This window comes from Pseudorca crassidens, chromosome 4, assembly GCF_039906515.1.
Source record: "Pseudorca crassidens isolate mPseCra1 chromosome 4, mPseCra1.hap1, whole genome shotgun sequence".
In the NCBI taxonomy this organism is placed as follows: Eukaryota; Metazoa; Chordata; class Mammalia; order Artiodactyla; family Delphinidae; genus Pseudorca; species Pseudorca crassidens.
This window is the reverse complement of record NC_090299.1, coordinates 55,235,450-55,256,602: the sequence shown is the minus strand read 5'-3', so window position 1 is coordinate 55,256,602 and position 21,153 is coordinate 55,235,450.

The following is a 21,153-nucleotide window of genomic DNA, read 5'->3' as shown; positions in this document are numbered from 1 at the left end:
TTATCTACATTACTACCCAGAATGGTAATTTCATTTTTTTTAAACCAAGGACAAACCTACATTGACACATCGTAATCACCCAAAGTTCATAGTTAGGGTTTACTCTTGGTGTTATACATTCTATACATTTGGACAAATGTACAATGATAGATATTCACCATTATAGTATCATACAGAGTATTTTCACTGTCCTAAAAATCCTCTGTGCTCTGCCTATTCATCTCCTTCCCCCCAACACCCACACCACTGAACTTTTTATTATCTCCACAGTTTTGCTTTTTCCAGAATGTTGTATAGTTGGAATAAAACAGTATGTAGCATTTTCAGATTGTCTTCTCCCACCTAGTAATATGCATTTAAGATTGCTCCATATCTTTTTATGCCTTGATAGTTCATTTAATTTTAGCATTGTATAAGATTCTATTTTCTGGATGTACCTCACATTATTCATTCACTTACTGAATGAAGTTCAGTTGCTACCAAATTTTGACCATTAAGAATAAAGCGGCTATAAATTTATACGTGCAGGTTTTGTATAATTTCAATCCTTTTGGGTTAATATCAAGGATCACAATTACTAGATCATATAGTAAGAGTATGTTTAGTTTTATGTTTATGTTTAGAAACTGCTAAATGTTTTCCAAAGTGACTCTACAATTTTGTATCCCCATCAGCAATGTATGAGACTTCCTGTTGTTCCACTTCCTTATCAGCATTTGGTGTTGTCAGTTTCTGGATTTTGGCCAGTATAATAGGTGTGTAGTGGTATCATATTGTTATTTTAATTTGCATTTTCCCGACTACATATGATATGGGACATATTTTTATATGTTTATTTTCCCTTTGTATAATCTTCTTTGGTAAAGTGTCTGTTAAGATGTTTACCCCATTTTTTAATCAGGTTACTTGTTTTCTTATTATTGAGTTCTAAGAGTTCTTTGTATATTTTGGAAAATAAACCTTTATTCACTGAGTCTTTTGCAAATAATTTCTCCCAGTCTGTGGCTGATCTTCTCATTTTCTTGACACTGCCTTTCAAAGCAGATATTTAAAATTGTTTTAAAGTCCAGCTTATCAATTATTTCTTTAATGGATTGTATCATTAGTATTGTATCTAAAATGACATTATCATACCCATGGTCATACATAAGTATATCATATATACATAAGCATACATAATCAAACACATTGTTGCTCTTATTATTTTGAACAAACTGTTATCTGTTAGATCAATTAAGAATAAGAAATATAAAATTTTACTTTTACTTATTTCTTCTTCAATGCTCTTTTTTCCTTAATGTAGATCTGAGTTTTTTACCTCAGATATTTTCCTTCTCTCTAAAAAACTTTTATCATTTCTTGCAAGGAAGGTCTGCTGACAACCAATTCTCTCAATTTATGTTATTTTGAAAAGTCTTTATTTCTCCTTCAATTTTGAAAGCTAATTTCACAAAGTACAGAATTCTAGGTTGGTGCTTATTTTTTTTAAAACTTAGAATGTTTCACTCCACTCTTTAGCTGGCATGGTTTCTGAGAAGTCCAATGTATTTCTTATCTTTGTTTCTCTATATGTAAGGTTTATTTTTTTTTCTGGCTTTTTTTTGAATTTCCTTTATTTTCTATAGTTGGAAAATGATATGCCTAGATGTAGTTTTTTGTTTTTGTTTTTTTTTTCTCATTTATTCTGCTTGGTATTGTTTGAGATTCCTGGACTTGGTTTGTTCCTTTCTTTCTTTCTTCCCCTTTGGATATTCCCACGTATATTACAAATTTTGTAGTTGTTCCACAGTTTTTGAATATTCCCTTTTGTGTTTTTATCAGTCTTTTTCTTTTTACCTTTGGGAGTTTTGGGTTTGTGGTTGTCTTTGTTTTGTTTGTTTTATGATTCTATTGATATATCCTCTAACTTGGAGATTTTTTCCTCACTGGTGTCCAGTCTACTAGTAAGCTCATCAAAGGTATTTTTCAATTCTGTTACAGTGATTTTAATCTCTAGCACTTCTTTTTGGTTCTTTCTTAGCATTTCCATTCCTCTGCTTACATGCCCATTATTGCATGCTGTCTACTTTATCCATTACAGTCCTTAGCATATTAATCATAGTTGTTTTAAATTCACAGTCTGATAATTCTAACATTTCTACATGTCCGGTTTTGGTATTTGCTTGATCTCTTTAAATTGTTTTCTTGTCTTTTGGTATGTAATTTTTTCTTTATATCTACACATGATGTATGAGGTAAGAGAAACTGCTGCAAATAAGCCTTTGGTAATGTGATAGTAAGATGTGGGGAGAGGGGAAGCATTCTATAATCCTACAATTAGGTCTTAATCTTTCAGTGAGCCAGTGCCTCTGGACTGTAAATTTCACAAGTATTTTTCAGGGTTTTTTCCTCCCATTAGTTGGGACAGAAAAGCTAGAGTGGGCTGAAGTAGGGTATTTTCCTTCTCCCACGTAAAAGACTAGAGTTGACGGGAGTTAGGTGTTTCCCTTCTCCTAAATCAGTTAGGCTCTGATAATACCCCAGCAGGTTAGTCTCTAGTGGACTAGTTTCTCCTGAGGGCATGCCTGTTTAAGTAGAATAGAGTAATCTGAAGTATTTCAAAATGTTTCCTTTTCCCCTCCGCATACTGAAAGCCTGAGGGAATTTTTTCTGATATTTATTGTGGGACTCTAATGGACTTCATGGAGGTAAATCTTACAAAACTGTGGGGACCTTACTATGAATGCGTTTTCCTGGAGTTTTTAACACTCAGACTTGTATACATTGAGCCCCCAGCTGCTCGCCAACCACATTTCAGGTTTTCCAATTCCAGCACTGATTCCTCTGGAGATTTCCATTTGTGAGCCTCTGTTCTGGTAAGTGGTTATTCTCTGTTTTCACCTGTCAGTCTCCCCAATCTTGAGGGCAGTGGTTTGCCCTCTGTCCTCCCCTTTCTGTCTCCTTTTTCTCTCTTCTTGGTTTGCCCAAGAAGATTTGTTACATTAGAGTCTGTTCAGCTTTTCATTTGTTAAAATGGAGTGGTGATTCTAAGATCCTAACATGCAGAACCAGAAACTGAGGTCTACATTATTTTTTAAATACAGTGAAAGACACAAGATATGAAAATATTAATCTTTTATCTTTTCTTATATTTAATAACAATATCTTGAGAAATTGCTTAGAGTACTCGCCATGGATATAAAATGTACACTTTCATAACGCTGAAGAAATAGCAGCAAATATCATTTCATTGGGCATTTAAAACACCTACTTATATTGATAAATAACTTAAAGTGCAGAAATAAAACTAATATTTTTTTAAAGTTTCACAAATTACCTTTTCTCAGCAAAAATAATTTCCTGTTATCTTTATTGGTAGTCCACTTACATTTGTTAGTCCTCTGAGAAGCAAGGTTATAGTTTGCTTCTTTGAGGGACAAGATTGATAATTAACATATAATAATTGTTTATAAAATTACACACACATACCCACTAATTTTATGTGTGTGTTGTTAAAAATTGAAGTTATGGATAATGTTCATCTCAGCATTTAGTACAGACACTTGAATAGAAAAAGAAACAACCACAACATGAACTTCAAGATAAAACTCTTACTGTGGCTAAATTTTCTAACATTCCTACTCTAAAGTAAATGCATTTAATTTCTAATTCCTAAGAATTCTATGCTCCAAGTTAATTTATATAAGACTAAAATAACTAGTTTTTATTAAGTGTTTCGTATATGCCATGCACAATCCACAATTATCTATTTAATGACGCTTATCATTACATAATTATTTCATACACTACATAGAATTTAAGTTCCATAAGGACAGAAGCTATGTGTCTCCTCCAACATTCACCTCAGTACATGGTACATAATATATGTTACATAAATGCATAAATGTCACTAATAGATAAACGGATAAAGAAGAAACATTTTTCTAATCCTATAAAAAGCATAGTAAATGTATATTTTGTTTTCTATTTTACATTACATATTGATGGAGAGACTTAAAATGGGCTTGACTAATGCCATTTAGCCAAAAGACCTTGGTCTGTTATATTCCAAATCTACATCTCTCTTCTTTATTGTGGTTCTAAAACTCAAATGACTATAAGGTCCATAATATGTCCAAAAAGTTAATTAGCTCAAGCTCATTGTTGCCACAAACAAATTTGGCTAATATTCCTACATTTCCCTATTTTACAAGAGAAGGTGAAAATCACCTTTTAAGCTTTTTGCAGATTTTAAGCTTTCTGTAGATTTAAATGCCAATTTTTAGTAAGAAAATAAATATACTAATAATATGACCATTAGTGCAATAAGACTTGTAGATCTAGATTTGGGAATTACAAATGTGTAGTCAATATTGGATCCATGACTGTAGATAGGCCATACTGGGGGAGAAAATAGAGTGAGAATCAAAGAAACATCTTCAAGAAGAATCACAAATTAAAGGATGACAGGGAAAGAGAAGCCCAACTGGAGAAGTATCTGGGTGAGTATGAAATCATGGTATCATAGAAACTGAAGAAATAGAATGATTCAAACTCAGTGGTCAACATTGCTAAATAAAATAGATGGTTCGAGGGAAAATAAAAAAATGATTATGCAAACAAGAGGTTGTTAAACATATTCAAAACAGTTTCACTAATGTTAAGTGGAAGTTGCTTTGTAGCAAGTTGGGAGGTAATCTGAGATAAAGAACCGGGGAATGTGCATAGAGAGACTATTAGAAGCTTTGCTGTAAATTTGAGAAAAATAATAGTTTGGGAGAACTTCTTGTGGATACTGACGTCTTTATTTGCTTGTTTTGTTAAGTTTTGGATGAAAAAAAGTATTTAAATGCTGATGGTAAGAAGCCTTTGAAATGAAAACATGCAATTTTAGTTGAGAGTGGAGGTCATAGAGGAGCCTCCAGAGAATGCGGTAGGTTACACCTCAAACACTTGTAGAAGAGTAGTCCAAAGCAGAAGAAATGACACATTTCCTATCATTGTAAGATGACTCTGAAATACAAGATAGACTTTTCATCTAGGAATATGTCTAAAATGTCTATGACAAGAAATTCAGTCTTTCTAAGATACTCACAAACATCTTTCCCGTTGCGGAGCACAGGCTCCAGACGTGCAGGCTCAGTGGCTATGGCTCACGGGCCCAGCCGCTCCGCAGCACGTGGGATGCTCCCAGACTTGGTCACGAACCCGCGTCCCCTGCATCGGCAGGCGGACTCTCAACCACTGCGCCACCAGGGAAGCGCCCTTGCAAACATCTTAAACATTTGTACCTTTGACAAAGTCATCAGTATCTTTCAAATTTATTTCTAGGTTTAGGGTTAAAAACAGAAAGTATTTTGTATGTAAGTAATTTACCAATGTTTATCTAAAATCAGATGGAAAAATAAATGTAGCAATGCTCCAACATGGCACTTTTTATTGATTATATCTAGAAATATTGGCTAGGCTGTTTACTTCTCCCCTGCCCCTTTTCCAGCTCTGGATTAAAATCCTGTTGATTCAAGGTACCTAATCCATAGTTTGAAAAAAAAAATTTGGAAACAATTGTCTGATTAGTTATTTGAGATTGTCCAATTTCTGTTGAATTTCTGAAATACAATTTACTATAAACAAATATTTTCAAGGAGAAAATGAGTGTGTTTGCCTTTTAGTTAAGCTGTCACATGTGTAATATGAGCTCTGTGTGTTTCTAGTAAAGAAAATTGAGGTTAGAAGATCATTATGCTCCTTTTACTGCTTTTATTATCCCAAAATTGGCAAAATTATTCACCACAATTTCACTTTTTCCTTAAAACTCTAACAATAGAATTTGATTTTGTTATTGTGAATTTCTGATAAGTCAAAAAAATACTGTGAGTAAAAATAGCATTTTCAGTTATTTTATATAAATCTGAAAGGATTATTTCTCAGATTCTTCAAAGTCATGGGTGTCTGGCTTGATCTGTAAAAATCAGTCCTCTGTTTTTACTGTAAACAAAACTAGATGCAGCTGTAACACTGGTATGATATCATGGGTTAACTGAAAATTTAAAGTTACTTGTAAATTAAACTTTGACAATGACTTATAAGTTTCTTCATTAATGTCTATTTAAGGATTCACTTTCCAAAAGGGCTAAAAGTCAAGTAAAATAAAATGAACATCTTTGAGTGATGGCTGTTCACCTTGCGTGCTGAGATAGAACAAGAATAAATGACTTGATTTCTACTATTAGGTATTAGGAAAACTTTCCAGGTAATGATATACTGTAGTTGCTAAAAAGATGATTGTTACTTTAAAGAAATAAAGAGTTTGTAGGAGATAGGGAGCTGTTTTTTTATTACCTCATTTATTTGGTCCTGAATATATATATTGACTATGCTTAAATATTTATTCTAACATGGATGTACCCTACCTTCACAAATATATTGTAAAATGTTTGAGGTCAGTTATATTTTCAAGTTCCTAATAATCTACCTGATGCTTTTAACATAGTATATCAAAATAGTATTTGTTGACAAATAGTTAAAGATTGAGAAAATATATTTCAAGGTACATACATTTTCTTCTAACCAAACATTTTCTTTCTTTTCTCTCTCTTTTTTTGTTTTGGTGAGATGTGTAACTCTTTTGTTTTTTCTTTTGTAAAGACCTAGACTTAGATCCATTCATGTCTCCTGAGACATTAAAATTTGTCCTAAGCAAAATTAGTAGTGGCAACCTTAGTATTGATAGTTTTCACTTACCAAGGACCCAACGATGTTCACCCTGAAGATTGTTCTACACAAATCTTTTAAAACAGACTATTTTCTCAAATGCCTGTGTCTGTGTTTGAATTAGGGTTCAAACTAAATAATGATATCACTAAATTACAAAGCACATTTTTTTTCAAACAAACTAAAAGAAGATATATATTGTAGGTATGCAATAAGCAGACATGTCAAAATAAATATCAAAGCATAACTAGGGGGCTTCCCTAGTGGCGCAGTGGTTGAGAGTCTGCCTGCCGATGCAGGGGACACGGGTTCGTGCCCCGGTCCGGGAAGATCCCACATGCCGCAGAGCGGCTGGGCCTGTGAGCCATGGCCGCTGAGCCTGCGCGTCCGGAGCCTGTGCTCCGCAATGGGAGAGGCCACAACAGTGAGAGGCCCGCGTACCACTAAGAAAGAAAAAAACAAACAAACAAAACAAAGCACAACTAGGGCTTACAGATATAAATTATTTTTTAAAAAAATCAGGTAGGTAAGTAAGAGGTAATACCATTATTAACATAGGATAAGGAGATCTTTGATATGATTTCCCTTCCTGAAGCCCCTAAAAAACCTGCCACATATTAATGAACCTCCCCACTCCTTTAAGAGATAATTGTTAAAAAGAGTAAAATAATAAATAATGATTTAACCAGTATTCTCAAACCCATAGTAAAAAGTAAATATATATCCTTTTTCTCAAAGATACACTTAAAATAAATAAATGCAACATTTACTGCTGTACAATTAGTATGTTTACCAGTGTTTAAACTTTTACCAGAGGACTAAACTAATGCACATCTGTAGGATCAGAATGGTACCTGAATAACATCTATGCAAAAGGACTAAATCACCACAGCCACTCCCAATTCCTTTTTTTTTTTTTTTGCGGTACGCGGGCCTCTCACTGCTGTGGCCTCTCCCGTTGCGGAGCACAGGCTCCGGACGCACAGGCTCAGCGGCCATGGCTCACGGGCCTAGCCGCTCCACGGCATGTGGGATCTTCCTGGACCGGGGCACGAACCCATGTCCCCTGCATCGGCAGGCGGACTCTCAACCATTGCGCCACCAGGGAAGCCCCGAATTCCTTTTTAACAGATATAAAATGTGGGCAAATAGACATGTACTGTCATTTCAAGCAGAGGATCCAGAGATGCTCAGATGTGAAGGGGGAAAAGAAGGCTTAAACCAATGTAGTGATATATGAATATTGAGTAAGAGACTGGAAGAACATCTTTATTGGATGATGTTTAAGTTTCTGTCCCAAACTCACTCTCTCACTGATTACTTTATATAAACCAAAATTAAACCTACCTCAAGAAAGTGTTGAAAACTACCCTTGATTTAGTCTGACACCTAAAATATATTTTTTATACAATGAGCACCACATATACACATAGAATATCTCATGGTAAAAATAACACATAAATATTGTCCATAAATTGGCAACATATTGAAAATTTTTATTATAGATGGTTTTGTGGTGCTCCAGAGAAATGAACAAGAAAACAAATACTAACCATGGAATCTGAAAGTAGAGTATGAATTCATGTAAGTGCCTAAACAAATATAAAATAAACAGATGGCAAAACACAACCTTGAAAAAAGAGACAGGAAGATTGCAATAACTGTTTGAAATAGCAACAACTTCCTCATCTCTACTTTACCTTTTTCATACTAAGGTGGTAGTAACTGGTATTTATTGAGTGTGCACTTCCAATATGTCAGGAAATGTTCTAGACATTTAAACCATACAACAAATACATTAACTATGCAATATTATTATACCTAGTTTGAGATACAGAAACTGAAGTCTAGAAAATTTGAGTAATTTGTCTAAGGTTGCACAACCTGTAAGTCTTACTTCCAGTAAAGAGAACTCCATTAAAATGATTAAAGAAACAAAAACAAAGAAAGAAACCAACTAAAACATGAAAACTCTGGCATGCTGACTAGTTTTTCCAAGAAGAAAAGGTATAAAATTTAATTGACAGGAATCATGGGAAGGCATCTGGAGTCAGGAGTTTGATCCTTTTTTTCTAAAACCCACTCCTTACCCCCACCACCTTTGGCCTCTCCATCAGCTTTGAGTAAAACAGAACTGTTTTCATTGCAACCTTAACTTTGTTTGACAGGCAGAGTAAGAAGCTCCAATCACTCAGGTTAATCTTTATCCTTTGTACTCTAATCACCTTAGGCTCAGTAAATCCCATCCTTGCCCTAAATAGTTGTGAGGTGTCTCCCACCCCTCCTCCATATAGTAATTGTTCAATTATTATTTTCTGAATAAATTAATGAATAACAGAATAAATGAATGAGAAACATGTGATGTAATGGCAACTTATGAACAAATTTAGTATTTTTTTAATGTTTGAAAATATAACACATCTCATCCACATTCATATTAAAAACAAAGAAGTCAGAATATGAGTAAATACATAAAATAATAATAGTACAAATCACAACAATTATAAAATGTTATTTCCAGTCTATGGATAATAAAGATGAGAGAGAAAGAAAGTGACAATGAGAGAGAGAGGATCACTTATCTATTTTATATAGAGTAGTGTGTATCTGTTAAACCCAAATTACCAATTTATCTCTCCCTCTCCTTTCCCCTTTGGTGACCATAAGTTTAGTTTCTATGTCTGTGAGTCTTTTTCTGTTTTGTAAATAAGTTCATTTGTATTATTTTTTTTAGATTCCACATATAAGTGATATCACATGATATTTGTCTTTGTCTGATTTACTTCACTTAGTATGATAATCTCTTAGACAAGACATGGAAGCCTAAATGTCCATCGATAGATGAATGGATAAAGAAGATGTAGAACATATATCCAATGGAATATTACTCAGCCATAAAAAAAGAAAACAATATCTTTATTAATTCATTTATTCAAATAAAATCAATTAAAATAAAAATATTTGAAATGTTTATCACTACTACTGATATTATTATTCACTATATGTAACATTTTGACAGTGCTTTTCGAAAAAGTAATGTAAATTAAATCAGGATGAAATTAAATCAATATTGCACTATGATCCTTTCTTAATCACATCTCATGCCCAAACTCTCTAATGAAAAACTGGGATCCAGAGTAGAGTAAAAATCCCCTAACAAATGATTCAAATAGTTCACAACTATTGACTACATGGAAAGTATCAAACAGCTAGGCTCTATGTAATAGTAACAGAAGCATAGATTTCACAATCAAGTGTTCTGGTTTCAAATTCTTGTTTTACAAGAGGACAAAAGACAACTTGATGAGGTTCTGTGATGATTAAATTAGTTGGTGCATATGAGAAGCTGACTGATAATGAATTTTACCCCAGAAAAAATTCTCTACTTCAGATCTCCTTGTTTTCCTCATTATATCATCCCCTATGGTGACAATCTCCCTGCCTCGTGAAACTGGTGATAATGATGGAAATCTGTGGTTAGACCCTTCTATGCATCAGGAAAATTTTGGTAATGAAGTTTGAATGTGATGCATTCGTATACAAACAAAGCGATGGACAAGGGATTAATCTCCAAAATATACAAACAGCTCATGTAGCTCAATACCAAAACAACACACAACCCAAACAAAAAATGGGCAGAAGATCTAAATAGACATTTCTCCAAAGGAGACATACAGATGGTAAAGAGGTAAAAATGGTAAAGATGAAAAGATGCTCAACATCACTAATTATTAGAGAAATGCAAATCAAAACTATTATGAGGTCTCACCTCACACTAGTCATAATGGCCATCATCAAAAAATCTACAAACAATAAATTCTGGAGAGGGTGTGGAGAAAAGGGAACCCTACTACACTGTTGGTGGGAATGTAAATTGGTAGAGCCACTATGGAGAACTGTATGCCTTAAAAAAACTAAAAATAGAGCTACCATATGATCCAGCAGCCCTGCTTCTGGGCAAATATCTGAAGAAAACCATAATTCAAACAGATACATGCACCCCAATGTTCATTGCAGCACTATTTACAATAGCCAGGGCATGGAAGCAACCTAAAGTCCATCAACAGAGGAATGGATAGAGAAGATGTGGTACATATATACAATGGATATTACTCAGCCATAAAAAGGAATGAAATTTGGTCATTTGCAGAGATGTGGATGGACCTAGAGATTGTCATACTGAGTGAAGTAAGTCAGACAGAGAAATACAAATTTCATATGATATCACTTATATGTGTAATATAAAGAAACAGTACAAATGAACCTATTTACAAAACAGAAGTTGAGTCACAGATATAGAAAAGAAACTTGTGGTTACCAGGGAGGAAAAGGGGGGAAGGATAAACTGGGAGATTGGGATTGACACTTACACACTACTATATATAGAATAGGTAACTAATAAGAACCTACAGAATAGCACAGGGAACTCTATTCAATATGCTGTAATGACCTATATGGGAATAGAATCTAAAAAAGAGTGGAATATATGTGTATATAAAACTGACTCACTTTACTGTACAGCAGAAGTTAACACAACATTGTAAATCTAATATATTCCACTAAAAAAGAAAAAAATGCAGCCAGAAGAAAACACACACACACACACACACACACACACACACACACACACACACATATTATGCACCTAAGACCAAAGAATAACAGCAGATTTACATACAATTTCATAAACCTGAGAAGACAGTAGAGCAACATCTTTAAAGTATTGAATAAAAAAAAAAGAAAATTGTCAACCTAGAGGTCTGTACCCACAGAAAAGAGTTTTCAAAAATTAAGAAATTATAATGAGATTTTAGACATACAAAAGCTGAGGAATTCGTCACCAGCCTATTCTCATTTCAGGAAATGTAAAAGAACTTCTTCAGACAGAAGAATGATAATTGATAGAAATAGAGATGAACAGAAAAACAGAAAGAAAATGTAACTATATGGATTTTTAATTTCCAAAGTCTTTAAAAAGATAATGCTCTCTAAACATAATAACAAAATGCATTAATTTTATTAAACAAAAATGATAGCAATTTAGTTTGGGTTTTTTAACATATGTAAAAATGTATGATGGCAGTAAACAAAAGGATAGAGGAGAGAAATGGAAGTGTATTAAAGTATGTTATTATAGTATAAGTGAAGTATTACAATATCACATGAATATGGACCACAAATTAAAGATTAACACTATAAGCCCCAAAGTAATTAGTAAAATAAAAAACCAAGAGTTATAGCTATCAACAAAAGGAGATAAAAAAGAGTTTATTTTAATAAAATAGAAATCATAACACATGTTAAAAATTGTGGGATTCTGATATTGCAGTACTTAGCAAGAGATTTGTTGTATTAAAAAGATATATAATAAAAGAAGAATGGACTCAAATCACGCTGCTTCTCTTTTAAGAAACAGCAGAATAAATGAAACCCAAACAACTAAGTAAAAACAAAAAATAATACTAAAGATCATAGTGGAACTCAATAAAATAGAAACAAAACAAAATTCAATAAAATAGAAACAAAAAAATTCAATAAAACCAAAAGTTCATTCTTTAAGAAGTTATCAAATTGATACCTTACTCAAAATGACCAGAAAACAATGAGTTACCATTTTCTGAACTGAGAGAGGTACAATCACTATAAATCCTATAGATATTAGTAAGATAATAGGGGGGATATTATGAATGACTTTAGGCTAATATATTTGACAAGTTAGAAGAAATGAGCAAATTCCTTGAAAGACACATACCACCAAAGCTCACTTAAGAAGAAATTAATAACATGAATAAAACTATATTAAAATTAAATTAAATTAATTGAATTTGTACTTAAAGTCCTCCCTACAAACACATCTCTAAACCCATATGACATCACTGGTGAATTGCACAAAATTTTTACAAAGAGGCCCAAATGAAATGAGGTGTTTAACCAGGCGACTCTGGGGAAGGACATTACAGGAAGAGGAATAGATAACACAGAAGCTCTGAGTTAGAAAAATGCATTGCCATATTAGGTAACAGTTTCAAACATCTTTCTTTCTTTGGTTCTGCTTATCTCATGAAACTATCTCCTCTGGTACAGGATGGTTTCCTCAATGGATATTTTGCCTTTAACCTGTCTGCATTATGAGAAGTCATGACAATATGGATATTACAGGAAGAACTGCAATGTTTCTCAATTTTTTCTCACTAGATTTCAAGCTTCTATGATACCTGAAACACAGTATGGCAAGGGAGATGTTAATAGTCTACCTGAATGGAGAAATGAAGGGATAATATTCTTCCTTGTCAACTGGTTCTTCAGAATTGTTGACCCTAAGACACAGATTCAAAAGTCTTTTCTCTTGTGAGATACACCAAAGAAGAAATGAACTTGAAAACTAGGAGAAAATATGTCTTTTATAGTATTTGTATTAGCTTGATACAAGGTTGAAGTGGTCCCTTATTTATTCTGAAATCTAATACACACGATAGTGGGGTAGTAATCACTGAACATTCCCATATGTTGGGAATAAGAGATATGGTGGGGAGCTGTGTGCTAAAGTAGCATCTGTATTCTGCAGAATGCCAGCCCTTTCTCTGTGTGTTGTATTCTTGCCACTGCCAATGCTGCATACTGCTTCAGTGTCAGTCTGATCATTTTTATCTTTTTATAAAAATTTTTATTGGAGTATAGTTGATTTACAATGTTGTGTTAATTTCTGCTGTACAGCAAAGTGAACCAGTTATATGTACACATATATCCACTTTTTTTTAGGTTCTTTTCCCATATAGGCCATTACAGAGTATTGAGTAGAGTTCCCTGTGCTATACAGTGGGTCCTTATTATTTATCTATTTTATGTAGAGTAGTGTGATCACTTTTATCTTCATCAGCATTATTGCTTGTCACCTTGAAGCCTAACCATAACTTTCACCTCACTCCTAATACTGGAATTTAGAAGTACTTAGAAGAACTGGAGTAATGCCAAACACTGTCTACTTGAAAGAAGGTAGAGGACTTTGAAATTCTCTTCTAAATCACTGTCATATTCTGATTCCACAAATATACAATCTAGATGCATTTTAACTTCAATCACCATTTTTTTCCTCTAAATAAAATTTCTTTTTTTTTTCTATCTTGCAGTTTTAGGCATTGTATTGATCAGAAAAGTGGCAATTTTTTTATTCAAAAAATTTTCATATTAAACAAACAAACAAACAAAACAATATAGTGTAAATGATGTCTAAATAGAACTGGTTTCTCTTCTATTTGTAAAAATGAATTAAAACTCAGGCTATTTTGTGGGCTAGGAAACTACGATATGCTTGCAACTGCAAGCAAGGGGTAAAGTAAATGAATAAAGCTTTATATTGTTTTTCTGAACTCCCTTTTCTATATTGGCTTCATTAAAATGATCAGTACACCTGGCTGCTTGATCCTCACACAAATGATAAAGAGCTAAGGTTTTGCCAAAGCCCTTAGATATAGATTTCCTACATCCTGTGCCTTTGGCTAAAGGGAAATAATAGTTAAACAAATCCAATTGGCAGCGGCAGTCAAGTATTCTACTCTTTGAGGACAGATCTAACTAGCAGCTGTATCAGTATTGGCATACTAAGCTTCTGGAATATCCTTGTGAATCCTTCTTTTCATTCAAGTCCTAATAGGCAACAACATTCAAATGCATTTGTAAAAATAATGATAGTCTTCTGAAAACCTCCGGCATAAGTTATTAAAATTGTAATAGGGCCTACAGTTACATATCCAGGAGTTAAACATGTGCATTTATTGATTAAATGCAAACATTTCCCCTCCAAATGTGACTAAAAGCAATGCCAATTTGATTGATGAATACTTTACCATAAATCTAAGCACAGGCTCAGAAAGAGCACTAAAAGAATAAAATGCAAAGTGACTGGTTCTTGGATACCAAGATGCAGAAAGCAAATAATCACAGAATACATATGTTGGTAAATTTCAAGTAATACATTTCAATAATGGCCACAGAAAATGACCATGAGTTTGTAATTGGGGCAGTCCAATTTACGTTGGGGACAAAATCATTGCTCACATTTTCTTGTCAAGTAAGGATAAAAACAACAGTATTCTGCTTCAACAAAATGATATTTCTGAAGTCAAGGGTGATTTAGACTCTGAGACACCACCGTATCACTATCAGTGCAAATAAGGTTTCTGTTCTAGCTCAAATCCCTCCTATGGGGACCCACCAAACACCACTTTTTGTTTAATTTGTCAATCTACACCAACAATATAATGCAGAAACTAAAATGCAACTGGTTTAGCTTTACAATTATTTTTCTATGTATTTTTTCTTTATTAGTCAAAATACTTATAATTGTGATATAAGCATTAATAAAAGATTCAAGGTAAAATAGTTATTTTACATTTTTACTAAATTATTTGTTGTTTCTGAATTATTTCAATTATCTAACAGTGGTCAAAATATTGTTTTGTTCCCAAACAATATACTCTACATTTATTAGGTAACAATAAAAACAATCATTAGTATTATTAATTTATTAGTAAAATTTCTGTAAATATTATCTCTATGATGTGTTTTAAACACTAGTCATTTATAAATACACCTATAAATATATTTTCTTTTCAATTAGAAAACTTATATAGCATAAATTCCAAATATTAAATCATTAAAATGCTCATTTGATTTTTTTCCATGTAGATGCCCTTGATACATTCTCCTTTGATTGGAATCTAATTGGAAGTAATCTATATGGTGAGAAGAAAAGAATCACAAAATGAAAATATAAATCATTGAGATTGAAATTAGACTTTTCTAGCATTTCCCACCAAAATATAAGAAATATATCCATTTTGTGGAGGTGTAAACTGCATTAATGAGAGATGTCAGAAATTAGTTACTACTTTAAGGCATATGTTAAACATGGTTGAAGAGAAATCCTAATAATTTTTAAAACCCTACCTGTTACATTCTTAGAGGAGACTGTCCTGCCAAGTTATGGGACAATTTTGCTTTGTTAATTAATACATATTGAATCCAATTCAATAATACATAATTCCTGTTAAAATATACTTGTGATATTTGCCATGATAAATAATAATTAATTTTATAGTGCATAGCTCTTCATATATTTCAGAGAAATGAGTCATAATGTTCAAGTTCTACTAGTCCTGATTATTTAACCATTTACAAAATTCTATCAGTGTTTTGACCATCCTGTCTAGAAATAATAAAACTTAACTAATGTTGGACATTCCTAAAGCTGTTGTCTGAGAACTTTATTTATTAAATAGGTATTTTATAATACATTTAGAATTTTAAATACTATAATTTCTAAAAAGTCTGTATTGGTATAGTGATGTACCTCCTCCACATGTTTCTGATTTAAAATCTGAAACTACTCTAAAACTGTATTTCAATAGCAATTTTTAGGATAACATATGCATACAGAGACAGAAATGTGGAAAGGCAATCTTCTTAGTAGAAAATCACTTTATAATTATATTGCAAACACAAGATAAATGTATATATCTTTTAAAATTTTGTCCATGATATTTTCATCTGTTCTTGCATTCATGATTTCATTGTCAGTTATTTCCTGTTTCATGCCATATATCTTCCTTTCTTGTCTCATTTCTTTCCTTCTTCTTAGCATATTGACTCTTGTAAAGCAAATAGGTAATTTCTCTAATTATTGAGTGCATTCTTTTTAATTTTATCTCTGTTCCTCCTCCCTTAATTCACAGAGAGTGCCAGTTATAAAATTATTGCCTCTCAGCTACAAATTTATACTTCCTTGCCTGCTCTGTGAAAATGGAGCTTGGCCCTATAAATATTTGGTTTTTGCTAAATGGAACAACGGTAATCTTTGTCAGTTGCAAGCAGAAGGGGCTTATTTTCTTGTTCTGCTGTGCTCCTCATCATCAGCTGCCACAGTTACCTGGCTTCTCCAGTGTCTGGTTCCTGCAGTGTGTGCAGTTTTCTGGGACTAGGCTTCTAAAATATAGGCAAGCTCCTTAGTTCCAGGCTTCTTTCTGTAGCACTGGTGGCTTCTGATAGGCAGCCTCCTACAGTGCATTGGTTTCTCCAGTGCCAGGCTCCTTCATTGTGTGAACATTGCCAGAACCCAGTTTCTACAGTGCACACGGCCTCTCTAGTGCCAGACTCCTGCAGTATCTGGCAGCTACCAGCCGTCAGGTGCCATAACTTTTTCATAGACTCCCCCTCCAATGTCTCCTAGACAAATACCTCTGGTGAGACACCTTCTCAGGAACAATTTTTCCCCTCATCTAGAGAATATAGATTTCCAGCCAATTCCACCAGTGCAACACCACAGTGACTTCTCTGCCATTCAGTGAGACACAGATGGGCACTCCTCATTGGGAACTCTATCTCAGCTCCAGGATTAGTGGCTTTATATCCACTATTCTTATATACTTTAGATTTCTCTTACTGGCCAATACATTTTACTGTCTGTTATAGTGACTGTTTTTTATATCAAACTTTCTCCATGCAAATAATCACGAGGTTGCTCTTTCCTTACTGGACCCTGGTTGATACAACAGTCAAACTTTCCAAATGCACAGTAAATACTTTGCTTATTTCTATTTCTACAATTGTATTTGAGAAAGTTACTCTCACCACTTTGCTTAAACTGATATTTTGTTTATTCACTCATTCGTTCATTTACTTAGTATTTACATTTATTCAGTATTTGCAATGCAAGAGGCACTATGCTGATGGATGTGTAAACCAATTGTATTTAACACAAATTCAGCAATGAATCACAGAGAGTTAAAGAGAAGCACAATCTAGTTCAGAAAAGACCTAACAGAAAAAAAATTAGTGTATTTGTACTACTCAATAATTTACCCATTTTAAAGTTCCTTCAAAAGGACACATGTATGCATATGTAAAATATATTGAGCTGTAGAGCTAAGATTTGTGCATGTTAGCATGTGTAAGTTATGCCTCAATTAAAAACAATAAGAAATAATAATAAAGGGGAAAAAGAAATAATAATAAAGGGGGGGAAGGACACTTATAAGTAGATAGAAAGAGTAAGAAAAAGTATTACATACAAGTTTTTTTTAAAAAAGAAAGAAAAATTGCTATGTATCAAATTGTGATCATTTCATCATACTCCAGACTCCCTGTAGAGAAAAAATTATATCCCTCATAAAAAAGACTAAAGCCATATGAAAACACACCCAAGGCAGGTGATAACTTTAAAATATAGACACTGGGACTCCGGAGTTAGAGTACTATCTAGTGCTCTAGAAATTAAACAAAAAACAAAACACCAATTCATGTGAGATCACATGGTTGACTAAAACATATTCTACATGTAGTGATTTTGTTTCATTTTAATTTAGATCATCAGTACTTTATTTGAACGTTAACTTCTCTAAAACTCATCAAAGGAGCACCTGTAAAGTGGGAAATTAACAGGTACATTGCTGTCTTTCTACCTCTAGGTAGTAGAGATATCTAGATCTAGATGGATCGATCTCTCTACCTATCTATCCATCTATCTACCTATCTAAAACAAAGAAACTGAGACACACTGCAAAAATCATCTGAGCCCTTCCCAGTTGTACTATAGCAGCCTTTCATGTCTTACTGTACCTTTTAAACTTCTAGACATCTATTTTTTAACAGAAGTAGTCCATTCCCCCTCAAGCAGTTCTGTCAACAAATATATTAAATGCTTTTATGTCTGGCAAAATATTGTATTCTGGATTGTCAAAGATGAATAATATAAATTCTATCTGTTATTTTTTCTTAAAGAAGTTATACTCTAATGAAGACTTTCACTGTTTTTAGGCAAAACCTCAAAGAGTAATCTCCCAAATGGAAAAAGGAAATAAAAGGCATCCCAGGTAGAACAGATAGAGGAAATAGTGCATGCAAACATTTGAGGATATAAAAAGGCAAACAAAAACTACACAGAGTGAATGCAGAGAGAATAAGTAGTTTAATGATCCTTAAGAGATGCAAGAGGACCTATGGAAAATTCATTTGGAGAAGTTAGCAGGGACAGATTTTGAAGGACTTTATGTCATGTCTAATTTAAAAGTTAGGGCATGGATCTTAATTTTTATGACAGTTAAGCCAACTTGGAGAGCCCTATTATTATGTAGTGATCCATTAAAAGTAAATACTGTGATTATTCAGAAAAATAATTTTATAATTATTAAACCTTTTCTGAGGATAAAAGCAGTCTTTGAGTATAATACAAACTGATAATTACTTATGTGTTTAATTTTTGGTAAACCAATTAGTCTTAAATAACAAGATTACTATAGGTGCCTACGATGCCTAAATGTAGTGAAACTGCAAAGGAATAAAATATAAAATAGATATGTGAGCTACTTCTTGCTTAAAATAACTTTTAAAAGTAGGATAAAGGAATGAAATAGCCCTTATGTTACCCTACAGATTATAAAGTAGTTCTTGAACATCACTTAATCCTCTCTCAATCAGTGCCTTGAATTTAGTAAAACAATTTGAGAAAGTTTATGCTGGGACTTAACCTACATCTAATCATCAGTTCACCTTATCAAATGCCTTTTAAATTACTTCAGTGCGTATTTGAGACTCTAATTCTCAGTACAGAATTGTCAAATGCTAATTATTATTTTGTCCTTATCACACAGAGACAAGCATATATTCTTCAAAAAGGGAGACTTTCAGGGAAGTAGATATGATTCAGTTCTAAAACAGTTGAGGAAGGCCAATGCAGGCATTTTCTTTTTAATTGTTATCACTTGTAAAATGGACAATAAAATTTTATGCTTTTCAAATCATGCAAGTAAAATATGGAACACTATGTCATAAATAAATCATACTAGTTTTTTCAGTGTTATCAAACATAATGACATTGAACCTTAACATTATGAAATCACTACATTCAGCAGTAGCTAGGAACCAAGTATATAGATAGCAATTGTCTGCCTTCAAAGGACTTACAGTAAAAGATATTTAAGTGTTAATTACAATGAAAAAAAGTCATAATTATTACAAATTTTGTATAGATCTTCATGGAAGACTTCACAAACAAACCATACCTTGAAGTATAGAAACACAGATGATGAGAATTGTGTGAGCCAAGCCAAGGATGTGGAAAACAAAACTGTTTTTGTTTTTGTTTTTTAAGAGATATTTACTTTTGACTGAAATAGAAAATGGTATAAAAGAAAAGACTGGAACTTTGACACAGCAATTAATCTTGTATATTAGAAAAATGTATTTTTGCTTTGTTCAGTAGGATAAAAAATAAAAAGAGGCAGAAAATGCCATTGAGAAGAAAGTTGTAATATCCAAACAACGCTTTACGAAGATTGATATTCAACAATTTGAAGATATACAAGACCATGGAGACCATGAAGGCAGTTTGGTTTATGTGGGTGATATAAATCTATGTAAAGTTTCAGGAATGACTTAGGATAGCCCCAAAAAATATGGTTATGAGAACTAAAAGCACAGAAAAATATGATACGCATTTTAAGAAAAGAATCTTGATGACTTAATGACTGCCTATTTTCAGGGAAGAAGGAAATGTCAACAGAAACTAACACATTTCAGTTTGAATGTGAAGAGTGTTAACAAATTGAGTACAGAAAAATGGAGAATGACCCCATTTGGAATAACCTTTGAAAGCACAATCGGTGCATTAGATGATTAAATTAAGAATAATTTTCAGCGGGAGGGTGAAATGCTACAAAAGCCCAAGGAAAGGAATATTTTTAAAAAGTCAACAGTGACCATTTTGGAATGAATACTTCCTCCTATATATTACAGGGAGCAAAACAAACAAAAAAAATGGTGGACATTATATATATTTTTTTACTTTAAGTAGTTTATATAACTTGAGTATTAACTTATTACTGTATATTAATGGCCTAATAGCCTGAATGTCACTTGTCATCTTTATGTGATATACAATAGCCTGCAGATTTTCTCCCTGACAATCCAATTATAAACTCTAAATGGCAGATGAAAATACTTTCAGAGCCACTTAAAACTGACTTTAACATGGAACTATGGAGGTATCTCTTCAGTGCAGCACCTCTTAAATAATATTAATTTTAATAGAGGAGCTAAAACAAATTTAGGTGAGTCCTTATGTCACTTGGCAATCAGAAATACACAATAAGTATGGACAACTAGCTACTTGATTAAAATTAAGGTAATTATAAAAACAAAGCATTAAACTAAAGTTGGTATTACTGATAATTAAAATTAAGTGTAAAACCAAATAATAATAATATATACATTAGTATAAACTAAGCTATCCTAATAGCTGTAAAGTAAAACCCTCAGATTTTAGTGGCTTAAGACAATAAAAGCTTATTTTGCACCCATGTGGAAACTGCTAGGTGCTCTAGTGGTGACTCAGAGATACAGGATGCTTTGTTTCTATGGCTCCACCCTACCAACTACAGCAATAACAGGGCAGAGGAAGGAAGTAGA